An 18,101-nucleotide genomic window follows, 5' to 3' on the forward strand; every position below is an offset into this window, starting at 1 on the left:
CCTTTGTGAGTTGGTATGAAAATATAAGGCATATTTGTCACATCAACTCTCATTTATAAGGAATCTTGATTGCCAATTTCAATACGAAATTAAGCAGAGTACAAATGAACTAACACACCGTGCGTTCATCTTTCATTACGACATTTAATTTTTACTATTTCTGTAATAAAAGTGATTATCAGATTTTGAATAAAACCGTAAAACCATAAAAAATGCAAATAAGAATTGTAGCTCTCAGCAAAAATCTAATAATAGCAATGAAGTTTAGAGTATCTAAGGTAGGATGTAGAAGGAGCTGCTTTAAACCAAACCGTTTTTGTTAGCCCTGTTGAATAAAACCAAAGGACGATTAAAATTTATAACTGTGGATAGTATATGTATGTACTTGTGTACATACTTAAATAGATAAATTTGTTTGAAAACATTTTTCTTTAGGTAACTAACTGTATTCAAAGTTACAAATTTGTTTGTTGACAATCTACATATATATGTAAATCTTCATTACGAGACTTCGGTAATAACAATTCTTGCTGCTCTTAAAAACTCAGTAAATCCCTGCAAGGTGAATAAGTGTGTATGTACATATGTATGTAATATTGCCGTAGATAGAACCATTTTTTTATACAGACATACATACATAGTAAGCATTGAGCCTGAATTACTCCCGTCCAGAAATCTCCGAAGATGAATTAAAAGAAGCGAACCAAATTTTCTGAAGCCACCACATTCATATCTGTCGACGTGCCAAATTACCAACGGCTTACTGCAATTGCAGCCCTCTCAACCCTCATGCGTGCTGAACATTTGCTGCGCATGTGTGCTTAGCCATCACGATAGCTAGCTTGGCTGCGCAGCGTCTCTGTCAACTAACCATGTAAAGTACGTTTTACGAACTGAAAAATACATACATTTTACATAAATATGTACATATACAGAAAACCATTTCTGTCGTCTTCGTATACACATTGTTGAACTGTGTACGAACGTGTTGTGAGCCTTGTGCGCAAGAGGGTCCAATGTTCTGCAGTCAATATTTAAAACTCATTTTCCATTGCCATGTACAGTTATAACTTGGTGCTTGTTGGCACTATTGCTACCATTTCATTTATGGTAGAGAAATTTCAATCAACCGGCCTAATTTCATACTGCGAAACGCGGAATTTATCTGCTGACGTTAAACGAAGAGAGAATAAAGTCGAGGGTTGATGCTAGTTTGATAGCCGCAGCGAAAAAATGCGAAAGAGACTCTGGCAATTTTTTTCGCTTGTACGGAATCGTTAATTTCAACAGAGAAAAAATATACATATGTATGTAGTTAGCAAGATCAGGAAAATTAGATACTTGTACATTGAATAGGTCTAGAATTATTTCTTCAGTATTTATTATTGTATAGAAACCCGCAATTTTTATTGGATTTTCACCTAAATGTACATACTTATGTACATAGATAAGTACATAAGTATGTAACTGCAGTCTGAGCAAACGATAACTTGCTATATACATACTATGTATGTATGTATTCCCATCTCCCAAGAGAAGTCGGCCCGCCATCAAAATGATGTACATACGTACATACATACATACATATGTATGTATCTTCCAAACCGGTGAAGCTAACTTAACCAAACTTGCTGAGAAGTTTTTTTGGCACCTCTTCATATGCTGTGAAAATGGGTATAATCAGATAATATCCACGTACATGCCCCATATAACTGTTATGTGCATAACTACTAAAATTACGATAACTCTCTGAATAAATGCGCCACGAGCATTAAAATTCACAACCGAAATGGTGGGAAAGAGCTTTATAGGATCGGGAATAAATGTAACAGTGGGTGCAACACTGCCCACCTTTAGGTGAAATCATATACATATATACATATATGTATGTATGTACCTCAGAAACCATTTTCATTCGAATTTGCTATGTGAGGTTCCGCAGTCATTTCTATATTACACCGTAATAATGGGCTAAATGGGCTACCACTCATATAAACATTCTTTCAATTCGAATCATAGTTTATTTTCATTATAAAATCAACCACAATGAATATATTGGGATGAAACTTTTCAAGTAGTTCCCTAAAGCTAAATTCAATTTTCACTTTACAGATCTATGTATAAGTTTGGTCTGTCTAGAATTTTATATCTAAGAGAACCAACAAAGTTGAAGTGGCGGCTATACCAACATTACCATTATTTCTACTTAACAATATCAGTTTGATTCAGCACTCCCGTAAGTTTAGTAAATCGAAAGCAATTTATAATATAACTCTCAAGCTGTTATTCTTTATAAAATTATTATAGTTCTTTGAATTCTTTGAGAACACTTATAAAATAAATCAAGTAAAACGTTTTAAACTAATTGATTTCCATATAAGAAGAAAAAACATAAAACGTGAAGTGAGGAGGTGAGCTGAGAGCACTAGCTCTCATTTAATGTTTGTAATTCAGGGTGTAACCTTATGTTAACCCCACTTTTTGAAATAATAGCGATGATTGAAGTATTCGGAAAGTACTCCTGATCCGGTTAGTCTGTTCTAAAAAATCTAAATATAATGGGCATCTCAAAATTAACGCAAAATTTAAATTTGCCGCAATTTATGTTGCAAAGTGTTGAAGAAGTTCCAATAGCAATTGCCCGCTTGAAGAACAACAAAGAGGCAGGGCCGATGGATTGCCAGCCGAGCTATTCAAACACGGCGGCGAAGAACTGATAAGGGTCATGCATAAGCTTCTTTGTAAAATATGGTCGGACGAAAGCATGCGCAACGACACATCTAAGTGTGCTCTGCCCAATCCATAAAAAAGGAGACCCCACAATTTGCGCCAACTACCGTGGAATTAGCCTCCTCATCATATCGCATTTAAGGTTCTATCGAGCGTATTGTGTGAAAGATTAAAGCCCACCGTTAACAAACTGATTGGACCTTATCAGTGTGGCTTTAGACCTGGCAAATCAACAACCGACCAGATATTCACCATGCGCCAAATCTTGGAAAATACCCGTGAAAGCAGAATCGACACACACCACCTCTTCGTCGATTTCAAAGCTGCTTTCGACAGCACGAAAAGGAGCTGCCTTTATGCCGCGATGTCTGAATTTGGTATCCCCGCAAAACTAATACGGCTGTGTAAGCTGACGTTGAGCAACACGAAAAGCTCCGTCACGTTCGGGAAGGACCTCTCCGAGCCGTTCGATACCAAAAGATGTTTCAGACAAGGCGATTCCCTATCGTGCGACTTTTTCAACCTGCTTCTGGAGAAAATAGTTCGAGCTGCAGAACTCAACAGAGAAGGTACCATCTTCTATAACAGTGTACAACTGCTGGCGTATGCCGATAATATTGATATCATCGCCCTCAACACCCGCGCCGTTAGTTCTGCTTTCTCCAGACTGGACAAGGAAGCAAACGAAATGGGTCTGGCAGTGAACGAGGGCAAGACGAAATATCTCCTGTCATCAAACAAACAGTCGTCGCACTCGCGACTTGGCGCTCACGTCACTGTTGACAGTCATAACTTTGAAGTTGTAGATAATTTCGTCTATCTTGGAACCAGCGTAAACACCACCAACAATGTCAGCCTTGAATTCCAACGCAGGATAACTCTTGCCAACAGGTGCTACTTCGGACTAAGTAGGCAATTGAGAAGCAAAGTCCTCTCTCGACAAACAAAAACCAAACTCCATAAGTCACTCATAATTCCCGTCCTGCTATATGGTGCAGAGGCTGACGGCGATGACAACAACGGATGAGTCGACGTTGCGAGTTTTTGAGAGAAAAGTTCTGCGAAAGATTTATGGTCCTTTGCGCGTTGGCCACGGCGAATATCGCATTCGATGGAACGATGAGCTGTACGAGATATACGACGACATTGACATAGTTCAGCGAATTAAAAGACAGCGGCTACACTGGCTAGGTCATGTTGTCCGGATGGACGAAAACACTTCAGCTCTGAAAGTATTCGACGCAGTACCCGCCGCGGGAAGCAGAGGAAGACCTCCACTCCGTTGGAAGGACCAGGTGGAGAAGGATCTGACTACGCCTGGAATATCCAATTGGCGCCACGTTGCGAAAAGAAGAAACGATTGGCGCGCGGTTGTTAACTCGGCTATAATCGCATAAGCGGTGTCTACGCCAATTAAGAAGAAGAAGAAAGTGTTGACAAAAAAAAACTGACAATTACACCATAGAACAACATGTCTTCATTATTTAACAATATTTCAAAAATAATAAAAGCGACCGCCGAGTTCGGAAATTTCATACAAAATATGGTCGGAATACTGCTTTAACTTCGTCAACTGAGAAGATTAATTGAAATGGCCGCATTTTTAAGTTTTGCGTTTACTTTGGGAGACCCTGTATATCTACGAAAATAAAATGATGGAAACAACCAAACCATTTCTCATCAAATTATTAAGTAGAAAATGCATTTTTACTGCCGAATATTCATACGTACATATGTACATATGGATACAATTACTATTCTCTCTTTTGCAATAATATTTTGAGGCTAATAAAATTCCAACGTATGCTTCATCAATTTAAATGCAATCCCCACAACGAAATGAGTTCACGAATGGTTCTAACAAGCATTTTTGAATGAGTCGTCAGCCCTCCGCCGTTTAATCAAGCCAATTGAAGAGATCTTAATGTGGCAGAAACGGTCGCGTCATTGCCGCCAACGCCTCCACCACCTTCGTCGTTCATCTTCGCAACGACTGCTAAAAATTTCGTGCCCATAAGCCACATCCATGCATCTAATACGGCCGAGCTGATGGACAGATGATTCGCTCACTGTACGCTTTTATTGTTGACGTTCCACTGCCACAGCCGCAGCCGCTTTTGTTCTACATACTCGACCGCATTGTACATCTGTGTGTGTGGATGTAGTCGTTTGTAAATTGCTAACGGAAGTGGCTTCTTAAGTGCCAGCGCGTACAGCAATTGTTATGTGAGCTTATTGTTGTTGTTATTGTTATTTAGCAGTGCCAGTATTCTTATAATTTAGTACATTTGGCATTATCATTATAAAATCCGTTGCATGTGCGTGTGGGTAAGGGTGTGTGTGTGTGCATACATCCGTGTAATGCCAGTAGGCGAAAAGAGTTGAGCAACTGCAGCAGGCGGGGGATCTTGTGGATTGTTTCGTTCAGTAAAAAATGGCAAGAACGGCAACAATGCCAAAAGCAACAACATTGATGGCATTTGCCACAGTTTTGGTGTGGTGAATTCCTCAGAGTGGCACAAATGTGGGGAAACCTACACGCAAGCCACCAGCTGCTGAATTAGCTATACCAACAATTATGAGGAACAACAATTGGTACAAGAACAAAAGCTATAAAGTACTGCAGCAGCGGAGTCATCAACAACTAACATGGTTTTATGGAATTTCGTTTGCGTCCATTATTGCCGCATTTTCCTGCTCGTCCAATAGCACATACCATGCAACTAATGTACGTTTTCATACACATGTATGTATATCGATGTATGTTAGAATTATTTTATTAAAATTGACACAAATGGCACGTCACGCCAGGCTAAGTAAGCGGAGCCACGGTGTCGCGTAACTACTGCGTTGCAATTTTGGTTCAAAGAGCTCCAATCCAATAGGCAGCGACGGTGGAGAGTTCTCAATTGGTTTACATTTTTATGCGTGTTGGCTTAGGGGTAGCTTTTGCTTTTCTTTTATACTTATGTACAGATAAAAAATTATAGATCTTTTATTTCCGCCACTGTTTAAGAAAGGTAGGAAATTATGAGCAAGCCAAGAGGTCTCCGCACTGCAAGGGCATGTTGTGTAATAAAAAAATCCAGGCGGGACGGACTCATAAGGGCGGTTTCTGGTCAACGTCTGTTCACAAAGTTAGGTGCGCCTAATTAAATCAAAGTATATAACGGAAAAGCTAATTATTAAATTTTATACTAAAAGTAGAAAGTAAATTGTTTTCCATACCGAGTCACGTACAGTAATAGTCATACATACATATGTATTGATGTATAGTTATGAGCATTTAACCAACTCAAAGTAGTCGTACATAAAATCACATACGAAAATATGTAATGTTCCGATAGCTCTCTGGTACACAATCCAACAGATGATAACGATAGTTATCTCCCCTAAAATGTTCCTTAATTTAAATGATGACGACCAACGAGAAAGACTGCGGTCGAACTTAGAATATAGAATATACGACATTCTACAGATGTTATAGAGGACGGTATATTCAACATATGTGAGAAGAGATAGGAGTCGAACCCTTTAACCCTCGTCGAGACCAACGGGTCTGGCCAGGCATATTTTGTTTTTAAATGTTATTTAAATATATTTAGAGTTTAGCAAACGACTTGCGCTTCCAGGTAGCTTCCTAGAATTTTATTGTCTATAGAATTCAGAAAAAAAATTCAAGGATATCGTATCAAAAAGGACAAAAAAATGCTAGTATAATATTACACCTTAGTCGAGACCAATGGTGCTTGGCTAGACCCCATATATTTTGTATGAAAATATATGAACTTTGGTATGTTTCTATCACTTCGCACGGTCGATTTATCTGTTTTCATGTTCGTTACATGTCCAAATTGGTTTGTATGTTTATCTAGGTCAAATATTTTAGCCGCTAGAGCGTTTTAAAAGTTAAGAAAAATGTAATTTTTCTCAAAATGTCATTTTTTGTGAACGCTATTGCCTGGTAGGGATAAAGGGGAGGTTGAAGGCTTTCCTGAAAGCCCCAGGAGTGAACTAACTTGCAAAATGGTTGTGATCTCCCCCGGCCCCATACGCCCTTAACTGTAGTGAAACAAGGGGGGGGGGTCATGGTGAAACCCCATTTTCGCCTATTGTCACGCCCCCGGTGGGGCCTTGGGAGCGAATTATACATTTTCCGAAAACTCTTTAAATTACTTAACCGTTGCTACCTAACCGTTGCTACCTGACCTACCTACGTCAAATACTTTAGCCGCTAGAGCGTTTTAAAAGGTAAAGAAAAAATGTATTTTTTCTCAAAATGTTACATTTTTTGTGAACGCTATTGCCACGCCAAGCGTGAACAAGGCAGTCAATTTGATCTCAATCAAATCGAGAGGTTAGAAATTTCAAAAATGTATCTATATTGTACAAATGTAGGGTAGAAAGAATCTAGAGATCAGCATCAGACTAAACTATTGTTGCGAAGGCCACAGAGGCATGCACATTTGGGAGGCATTTGTACAAACTTAGCTGTTTTGGATTCGCCGAACAAACGCTCCTCCTTTTAGTGAAGCCATTTTTCTTTAAGCACCAAAAAGCGTTTTAGTAACTTTTAAGTTTTGGTTACTATGAACAATTATAATTTAAGTATTTAGCCTAAAGTTTCTAAAAATAAAAAACAAAATATTCGATACACAATAGCAAAAATCGTCTAAATTATGCGAAACAAAAGTTGACAGCTTTGAAGATAGAGGTCAAACCACTTTGATAGGGTATAGTATTAGTAAAAATATTTATTTGAAAGGAACTTCAGCTGATCTCCGGGACATACAGTGACTAATAGTGACGTTTTGCGATGACCACCATATCTCAGAACTCTATTCTCTCAAATTACAAAATGAAAACAAACATATTTCGTTAAAGTACTGTTAAATCTAATAGTTAATTGAAGGAATAAGTAAAAGAAAATTTTTTGACAAAATGACGGTTTCTAAAAAAAATGATTTTTGGCCAAAATTTCGGACTTATGTAAATAGTTTAGAAAAAATATTTATTATGTGAATATAACGTTTTAAAGACGAATGCTAATTTGGTAGGTCGTCCCAATTTCTTCTCTACACGCCACTGAACAGAGCCCTATAATATTACATCTGCCAAATATGTATCTAATATTATCACTCATTTTCAATAATATTCCAAATTTGATCAAATATGTTAAGAATTATGATATCGTTAAAAGTTAGCTAAAAGGTCTACACTATAATCTAGTACTTCCGTGCAGTAAACTTAAGAAATTCCTCACTTCTGAAAGGTTGGTTTGTGGCATAACTTCAGTAAAAAATCACATTAAAATTATTTTTCGCCCTTTAATGGCTAAATGTGAGCGTCTTCATTCTCATGCGCTTGTTGCCACCATTCGTATGCATATTAGTTGTAGTTGTTGTTTTTTTGTTATTGCTGCTTTGGAAATTAGTGTCAAAGTTCATTTATTATCGTCATTTGCGATGCACAGCCATGAAAATGAGGCGTCGCATGCATTCTTTTTTGTGCGTCAGCTCATTGAGACGCCGTCTATGGCCGTCTACAAAGCACAATTGTTGTTGCTTGGCTATTGTTGTGCTCGCGTTGTCATGTTCTTGATACGGTTGTTGTTGACTGCATTCAATACGATTTGTGCGGCGTTCGTTGGACTCTTGCCACTGTCGTTGCCATTGCCTTCGCCTGCCGTCACTGCTGGCGTATTCGCGATCGATCGCTCTCTTGTTGCTTCTTGGTTTGTTATTGTTGTCACCACCGTATTGCCGTTGGCATTATCTATAACGCATTTAGCTGCAGTTTGTTATTACATTTACTATGTATGGCGTTGTTGTTGTTGCTATTTATGCATTTACATACTTGTAAATATGCATTAAAAACCAAATGAGCAAAACCAACGAACGGCAGCGATGTCAAAAGGCGTTGGCGATAGCGACGCTAACTGGCTAATGCGTAGTTGCCCTGTAGGAAATTTTGTCAAAATTACTATTGCCAAAAGAAAGGTTTACACTTTTATTCGCCTTAAAAACAAATTGGCTCACCTCGATTTTTTAACCTCTACCAAATGGACCCAACATTATTTATATATTATTTTAGGACAACACATAATTGAATATAATAAATTTTCAGCGGCTAAAATAAGACTGACCACCATAGTTAAATTACTTATTATTTTCTGTTTTATGTATGTATGTATGTATGTATAAGAAAGCATATGTATATTAAAACATTATTTTTACTATGATTATTGAAAACCGCTTTGGGGAAAATTTCCCTACCGGGTATGTGCCGACATGTAAATGTTCGTGAATGCATATTAATATATAAAAGTCAAACTTTGGCAATGAAAGACGCTGATAGAGAAGACCATTTATGAAGTGCGGAACAGTCACAATTTTGGAGCACACATGGTCGATTGCCGGGGCTACAAATAAATGTTTTTATGGCTGAGCTGAAGGGAATCAGCAAAAAAATTTCATGTTCCTCTGAGTAATTACTGGCCTGGTCATATATGCATACATATATATGTATGCGTGTACATGTTTCCTATTAAGATTTTTCCACACACATGTGTATATTTTGTTTTCGTATTTTGCATTTTCTGTAGATAAGATTTCCGTTTCGAGCCACATTTCCGTAGTCAATAAATGTTTCTTGAATCCAATTGAATAAAATTACATATGTACATATGAACACGTTGCTGTAAGTACTTTATCCATGCATATTGGTTACAAGCGTTGACTGCCCTGTTGTCATCATATTATTTTCTTATCGCAATGGCAATTGTGTGTTGGTGTGTTTGTGCGCGGATGAGTCAATACCTCCAAGAATCAAATTTTCATGTGTATGTATGTTATAACGTATGAATGTACGTATTGTGTTAATGCATTTTAGTCAATATTAAAGTGCAGCTGCACTTCGGTACCGTAATGACGAATTCGATTTGAAGCTAATTTTAGAGGTCAATGAATAATTTTCAAAATAGACCTTTATAATAAGACACGTACATTTTTTCACTGGAATGAAAAGTGCAAAAAAGCAACAACAAGCAATTATCTTAATTTCGTTAACTTACGTATAATTGTTTCGTGTCTACAAAAAACACGTAACGGGTGATCCAAGTAGAGGCCTAGTGAGCGTACTATTCGCAATTGGGATAAAAAGCAATTTGAGGAGATTCAAGAGCTAATATTTCATCCAGAAAAAGAAAACGGTTCTGTGGTTTGTGGGCCGGTGCATTAATCATCGACCAATATTTCTTCAAAAATGATGGCGGTAAGAATGTAACCGTCAATGGCAACCTTTATCGCGCTATGATAATCGACTATTTGATGCCTGAAATTAAAGCGTGATCTCGGCGACATTTGGATTCAATTCAATCGATAGATTTATTGATAATAAGATAATTTCACGTTTTGGCCCGTGTGATACCATACCGTTAGACTTTTTCGTGTGGGGATATATAAGGTCTAAAGTCTATGTGGACAATCCTGCTTCTATTTAGGCCATTAAACAAAACATCACGCGTGTCATTCGCCAGTTACCAGTCAAAATGCTCGAACGAGTCATCGAAAATTGAACTCAACGGATGGACCACCTAAGACGTAGCAACGGCCAACATTTTAAAGAGATTATTAAAGATTAAATGTCGAAAATGTTCATTCTTCGAAATCATTTCTCTCCAAGAATACAAAAAAATTTATTTATCAGTACATATTATGCCTTAAAAATGAAAATAATCTATATTCTACAGGTGAGAATAGCAACGCAAAATAATGACTTTGTAAACAATAAATGTCCCTCAAGAGAAGAGATAACGGGTGATTTTTTTGAGGTTAGGATTTTCATGCATTAGTATTTGACAGATCACGTGGGATTTCAGACATGGTGTCAAAGAGAAAGATGCTCAGTATGCTTTGACATTTCATCATGAATAGACTTACTAACGAGCAACGCTTGCAAATCATTGAATTTTATTACCAAAATCAGTGTTCGGTTCGAAATGTGTTTCGCGCTTTTTTATCGACAAATTTTGTTCAGCGATGAGGCTCATTTCTGGTTGAATGGCTACGTAAATAAGCAAAATTGCCGCATTTGGGGTGAAGAGCAACCAGAAGCCGTTCAAGAACTGCCCATGCATCCCGAAAAATGCACTGTTTGGTGTGGTTTGTACGCTGGTGGAATCATTGGACCGTATTTTTTCAAAGATGCTGTTGGACGCAACGTTACGGTGAATGGCGATCGCTATCGTTCGATGCTAACAAACTTTTTGTTGCCAAAAATGGAAGAACTGAACTTGGTTGACATGTGGTTTCAACAAGATGGCGCTACATGCCACACAGCTCGCGATTCTATGGCCATTTTGAGGGAAAACTTCGGACAACAATTCATCTCAAGAAATGGACCCGTAAGTTGGCCACCAAGATCATGCGATTTAACGCCTTTAGACTATTTTTTGTGGGGCTACGTCAAGTCTAAAGTCTACAGAAATAAGCCAGCAACTATTCCAGCTTTGGAAGACAACATTTCCGAAGAAATTCGGGCTATTCCGGCCGAAATGCTCGAAAAAGTTGCCCAAAATTGGACTTTCCGAATGGACCACCTAAGACGCAGCCGCGGTCAACATTAAAATGAAATTATCTTCAAAAAGTAAATGTCATGAACCAATCTAACGTTTCAAATAAAGAACCGATGAGATTTTGCAAATTTTATGCGTTTTTTTTTTAAAAAAAGTTATCAAGCTCTTAAAAAATCACCCTTTACCTTTTAGTAAGAGATATTCTGTTATTGAAGCGCACATTAGAGCAGAAAAACCTTACCAATCTATTATGCAGATTTCATATTTGACATACCCTATATATAATAGCTAAAAGAATCTACATATAATATATTAGAGTACTACAAAGTCAGTTTAAAAAGCCTGGCGCTCCATATTGCGGTAATGTTCCGACACCATAACATTTTTATCTGTTTTTTTTTTGTAACAACAGTAGTCTACCAAAGCGAAGGAGGAATCCGAAAAAAGCTTCAATTCGATCATGTTCTGAGGCGAGACGCATACGTAAGCCCTGGAATTCACAAGGCAACAAATGGATACAATATATGTACATATGTATAAGTAGTAGGGACTGCGTTCAGTGGTAATTGAAGCCTTCGTCCGATAAAAAATAATGTGATGTCAACCGCTGTACTACTTTTTAGGTAATACCTTACTTCTCTTAAGGTTAACCTACTCTGTTTCAAAACTAAAAAAAACAAGTAAGGAAGGGCTAAGTTCGGGTGTCACCGAACATTTTATACTCTCGCATGATAAAGTGATAATCGAGATTTCATTATCCGGGAGATTTACCGATATTTTCGGTGAAAAATTAGGTTAGGTTAGGTTAGGCACTGAGTTCTTCGTGTTCGATATCAGGGACCTTGAAAAGTTATAGTCCGATCACGACAATTTTTCCACAAGGGATACCTCTGCTCAAATGCAGTATTTATATAAAGTTTCATTCCGCTATCATCATTGGTTCCTAATGTATATATCATACAGAGAAGGCATCATATGGAATTCAAAATAGCGTTATATTGGAAGAAGGCGTGGTTGTGAACCGATTTCTCCCATATTTCGTACATGTCATCAGGGTGTTAAGAAAATATTATATACCGCATTTTATTGAAATCGGTAGAGTAGTTCCTGAGATATGATTTTTGGTCCATAAGTGGGCGACGCCACGCCCATTTTCAATTTTTAAAAAAAGTCTGGGTCCAACTTCCTTCTGCCATTTCTTCCGTAAAATTTAGTGTTTCTGACGTTTTTTGTTAGTCGGTTAACGCACTTTTAGTGATTTTCAACATAACCTTTGTATGGGAGGTGGGCGTGGTTATTATCCGATTTCTTCCATTTTTGAACTGTATATGGAAATGCCTGAAGGAAACGACTCTATAGTTTGGTTGACATAGCTATAGTAGTTTCGGAGGTATATACAAAAAACTTAGTAGGAGGCGGGGCTACGCCCACTTTTCCAAAAAAATTACGTCCAAATATGCCCCTCCCTAATGCGATCCTTTGTGCCAAATTTCACTTTAATATCTTTATTTATGGCTTAGTTATGACTATTTATAGGATTTCGGTTTCCGCCATTTTGTGGGCGTGGCAGTGGGCCGATTTTGCCCATCTTCGAACTTAACCTTCTTATAGAGCCAAGAAATACGTGAACCAAGTTTCATCATGATATCTCAATTTTTACTCAAGTTACAGCTTGCACGGATGGACAGACGAACGGACGGACAGACAGACATCCGGATTTCAACTCTACTCGTCACCCTGATAACTTTGGTATATATAACCCTATATCTGACTCTTTTAGTTTTAGGACTTACAAACAACTGTTATGTGAACAAAACTATAATACTCTCTTTAGCAACTTTGTTGCGAGAGTATAAAAACAGTTTATTTGTCGATTCCTGTCTTTAAGAATTTCGTGTACAAGTAGACCTGTTAACGATTTAAACTATTATAGCGCGAGCATTACTTTCACTCTCAATATGTATTCCTACATATATTTCTCGCTCTCAAAACTGAGCAAATTATTTTGTTATCGCTATCAAATGTTTGACATATTATATTTATGGTTCCTAACATAAAGATCACTGAATTTATAATGAGAGGAAACACTTAATGTAAACTCTCTAAATCAAATGAGTAAATAATAAAATGAGACAGTCTTTTTTTATGAGAATTTTTTGATATTCTTTGTATGCATATGTATGTGTACGAATTACTCATTTACAATGTTATTGTTTGTGTTTAAAATTATTTAGATGCATTATGACAAATCTCTGTTGAGTGTTTTGGCCACCAAGCCGAGGTTGGAACTCTCAATCAGTGATTGTGAGTCATATTTAAAAAAAATTTCTAAACCAAGTAAGGAAGACGTAGACGTGTTACCGAACTTTTAATACTTTTGCAACTTCCAAGTATCAAAGGCGAAGAAATATTTTGAGTTGCAAACACTTTGTTTTTAAATGTTGCGAAAGAATTTACATTGGAAGAGGTTTCTGCGTGGCGGCGCACAATCGTGCTAGGCAAGGAGTATTTTGTATACATTTGTATATTTAGCTGCTTCTTTCAAGACCGACGCCCACACGCAGTCGTCTCTCTGGTGAACAGACGCTGCAATTAGACACCAGCGATCCTATAAACCGAATTTCTCGGAGTGGCTGCGCTGAAGCTCTCTCTCTTTAAGCCTGGTAACCTTAGTTACCCTAGGGTCCACACCTTACACAAGCGTTGCTCACGTTTTCAGGGGTCGCAAAGAGGACACAAGAGTAAAAATTGGGTCCTACGACTGAAACTGCATACTCAGAAGCGTAACTACACCCCTTTACCCCGCAATAAGAAATGGGGTCCACATATTCGGTGTTTGGGGGCTTGAATAGTTTTAGTTCGATTTATACAAATTTGGTGATCAGGTGGCATATCTTAAAGGCACTATTGGTGTAAAGTTTTATCTTGATATATTCATTTGTACTTGATTTGTATGCTGAAAAGTGAAAGTATGAGAAGGAATTTAAAATGATGTTATAAAGGAAGTATGAGTAATTTTTTAGAGCATAATGTCTGTCAGGATAATAATATCCACCTAATTTGGGTTACATCCACCGAGTAGGTCCCGAGATATGTGATTTCACCTCAATGTAGGCGGCTTCTATAAAGCCCTTGGATATCCCTTTCAAATGCAATTCGTTGCACTAAATAACAACTTTTAATTTTATTGTGGAGCTTTGTTATGGAACTTAATAGGTTTTAAATTAATTACGTTTTGTGAGCTTGGCAATGATTCGATTCTGCCCATCTAATAACCCTCCTTGGGCACCAAGAAACATGTGTACCAAGTTTCATCAAAGTATCTCAATTTTTACTCAGTTATCTTTTGCACAGATGGACAGACGGATGGACTGACAGACAGTCACTCGGAATTCAAGTTGTACGTAATCCTGATCTTTCACATGTGTATATGTATATAACTCTATATCTATCTCGATTAGTTTGAGGTAATACCAACAACCGTTAGTTGAACAAAACTACATTCATATTATACTCTGCAGCAACATATTGCAAGCTTATTATAAACAGGGCACAACTTCATAATTATAAACTATACTTAAATATAATAATATACTTCTGCAATAAAGATTTAGAAATATGGGGTATTCAAGTAGTGCTTCTTTCATGCTCTCTCTTTAAAACTTGCAAGCGAGCGACAGAAGAACCCTCGTAAAATAAGGAAATATATTTCAGTAATGAATTGGTAGAAGTATAGTCATTTGAGGGCTTTGTTTTTGTAAAGCAAAATCTATCGAACAAATTTGGTCTACAGTAGATTTTTGAAACACCAAAATGAGTATTACATAGCTGTAAGCAATTGAAAAACTTTAATAATAAAATATAGCCATTAAATGTCAGCGACTTGATGTAAAATGTGGAGAAAGTGAGTGTGGTACGGAACTCTACAAAAGGCAAGTAATGTGTGATAATTTTGTAACTTTAAATTAGAGAAGTATGCTGGAGATCATTTGAAAAGTATTTAAGCCTTTATTAATAAGAGAAAGTAATTTTCCTACGTTTTCCTTAACTTAAATCGGCTATTTTTATAAAGATAATATATGAAGTTATTTCGGTTTCCCACTCACAGAGAATTTTTTTCAGCAACTCATTAATGGAGAGTTTAAAAATCTTTCCTTTTTGCCGCCCAATATGTTTAAATCTTTACTATGAACCCATAATAGTGTAAGGAAACAAACTTATTTGGGAGCTCATTAAACCATCATAATGGGTGTCAGTAGCAGCGTTTTTAATGTTATCTGATTTTAGTCATTTTTATTGCCATATTTTTTCAGCTGAATAAACTTCGACGTTTCAAGGGAAACATGAGAAAAGCGATAAGAAATCAATTGAACTGAAAGCAGCGGACAGCCAGCACAGAATAAGCTAAGAACTATAAACCGAGGCTAAAGAAGCGGAGCGGGTTATGATGAATGCGCGACGAACCATTGCAAAGCGGTAAGACCGTAATGAAAATGAAAACGAAATGTGTGAAGACAAACAATGGAAGTATTTACTCAATTACCAGATTATCGGAATCTAGGTACATAAATGGTAATAAGTAAAAGTGTTGTTTGTTTCTAACGAAAATAACAGCAATAGCAAACCAACAAACGAATAATGATAAGAATATGGCACATTCTCATGATAATTTTCGTTCACATCGATCAAATGCAAGGGTGTCATCACTACCGTGATATAATTTGATCATTAGAGGTAAACAAAAAGTAACAGACAAATATGTACACCCGTGAATGAATATGTATGATGCAGAGCAGTCAGTATTTAGCCCTCAGCCATATGCTTTCGAAGAGGAAGCAATTCTTGGCTATATTTAAAAACTCCTGGAATAACATCGTGGGAAAAACATATTACCCTGAATAGTAGGTAAAATAATTTAAGACTTAATGAAATCCGATAATAACCACTCATACGCCGTCTATAGTCGATATGTTCACAACTACATACGGTGGGCATTGACAGCGTTGCGTTGCTTCAGGGACTAGTAAATAAACTTCAATCAACTTTTGTCATTAGCATTCTCTGAAACCTTTATACAGTTTAAAAGTAGTCTAGCTTCTGGGAGACTAGTTTACTCCAGAATATTGTCTAGAAAGGAAACACAAGATTTAGAAAAAAGGGTGACTTAAATTTTTCTGCCTCTTTGGCGGCAATACTTTCTCATTCGATTTGCATTTCTACACGACATTTATGTAATTGCGACACACACTGGAACACATACATCATCTACCGCGAAACTCCTGATTCTACATACAGTCAAAATAAAGATCAGTTGATATTTTGACAAAAGCTATCTTTGTCTACCTTCGCGTTTCTTAAAAGCGTCAGTATAAAATGTTTCTCTTTCGTCATAACTTGTGTCACATATGTAAATATGTATTTCTGTCTGCCTTTGTTCGAATCTAGAATTCTTACTTAACTAAATGACTTAGCTTGAAGCTCTTACAGGCGCAGGCAACAATCGTTCATCTACAGCGAGTGAAGTGATCACATCAACAGCGAGCCCACTTCAAAATCGAACTCCTCAGCTTTGGCAAGCGAAACGGTCAACATGCGTAACTGTATAATTCTTTTCACACAACAACGCACCCGATGGGCGAACCGAAGGTTTGTTTAATTAAATCCATTGCTCCACATGCACTGAATATGTGTGTGTATTAGCATATATGGTGGCATCACAACTGAGGTGTAACATAAAATAATGTCACACGCTTCGTATTCCCTCTGAAACGGGCAAAATCGCATGCAAATCAAATCGTCAGTCGTCAATAAGCAAATAAACGCAATAATTCACCTTTGGTTTATATAAACGATGTGTCAATATATTCTCAGATATGAGTGTAACATATGTGTGTGTGTTTGTAAATTTCTGAGAAACAGAAGCAAAAGGCAAATGCGACAACGGCCGCCATATGTTGACAAGAAAATGTAACAACAACAGCAAAAAAATGTTCAATTATTGAACGCCAGCAGCAAAAACAGCAAAAAAAGAAGCGAGTAAACATCAAATTCAAATTTTGACCCAACCCAAATATTTTAGGTCAAAATCATCATAACACCAAATGTGGCAACTGAAAAAATACAAATAAAGATAATAGTGTATTGGAACCGTTGAATATCAGCTTTTAGAAGCGTTTTGGACGCTTGCAATGTTTCTTACACAATTGTCTACGCAGTGTGACTGGCGTTTTTCAACCAACGTGTGTATGAATATAGGCGCATTTATCTAAGTATTCTGCTGACATATGGCTCCAATACAAACAAAAATAAAGAAATAAATAAAATAGCTTGACAATTCCAGCCCTGTTTTCAGGTTAAAATAAATGTCTGTGGGTAATTTAACGCTTTGCAATCCGAATTTGGCTTTTATTTTGCTAGCATTATGAATAGAAAGAGCAAAGTACACCACCCAATTGAGATTATATGTAGCTTTCTAACTACACGTATAAAACAGTTCTTAATTTTTTTTTTAAAAGTTTTTGATTCGCTGAACGACTCATTCAAAATGCCCTTATGTATGTTTGTATGTGATTTGGTACCCTCGTTCCTCCGTTCTCAACCAAACGTTATCATTAAGTTTTCAAAAACCGTTCGTGCCTGGCAAAAACGAGTATTATTGTAAAACTTGTCTTCATTATTCATATTGCTCGATAACTCGTCATATTAGCAAATAACGGGTGATCAAAGTATAGGTACTTTTATAATAACCTTTTTTGGCAGATCCGGCGTGAGTTGCGTCAAGTCGTCATGTTATTTT

Source organism: Bactrocera dorsalis, chromosome 5 (assembly GCF_023373825.1).
Source record: "Bactrocera dorsalis isolate Fly_Bdor chromosome 5, ASM2337382v1, whole genome shotgun sequence".
In the NCBI taxonomy this organism is placed as follows: Eukaryota; Metazoa; Arthropoda; class Insecta; order Diptera; family Tephritidae; genus Bactrocera; species Bactrocera dorsalis.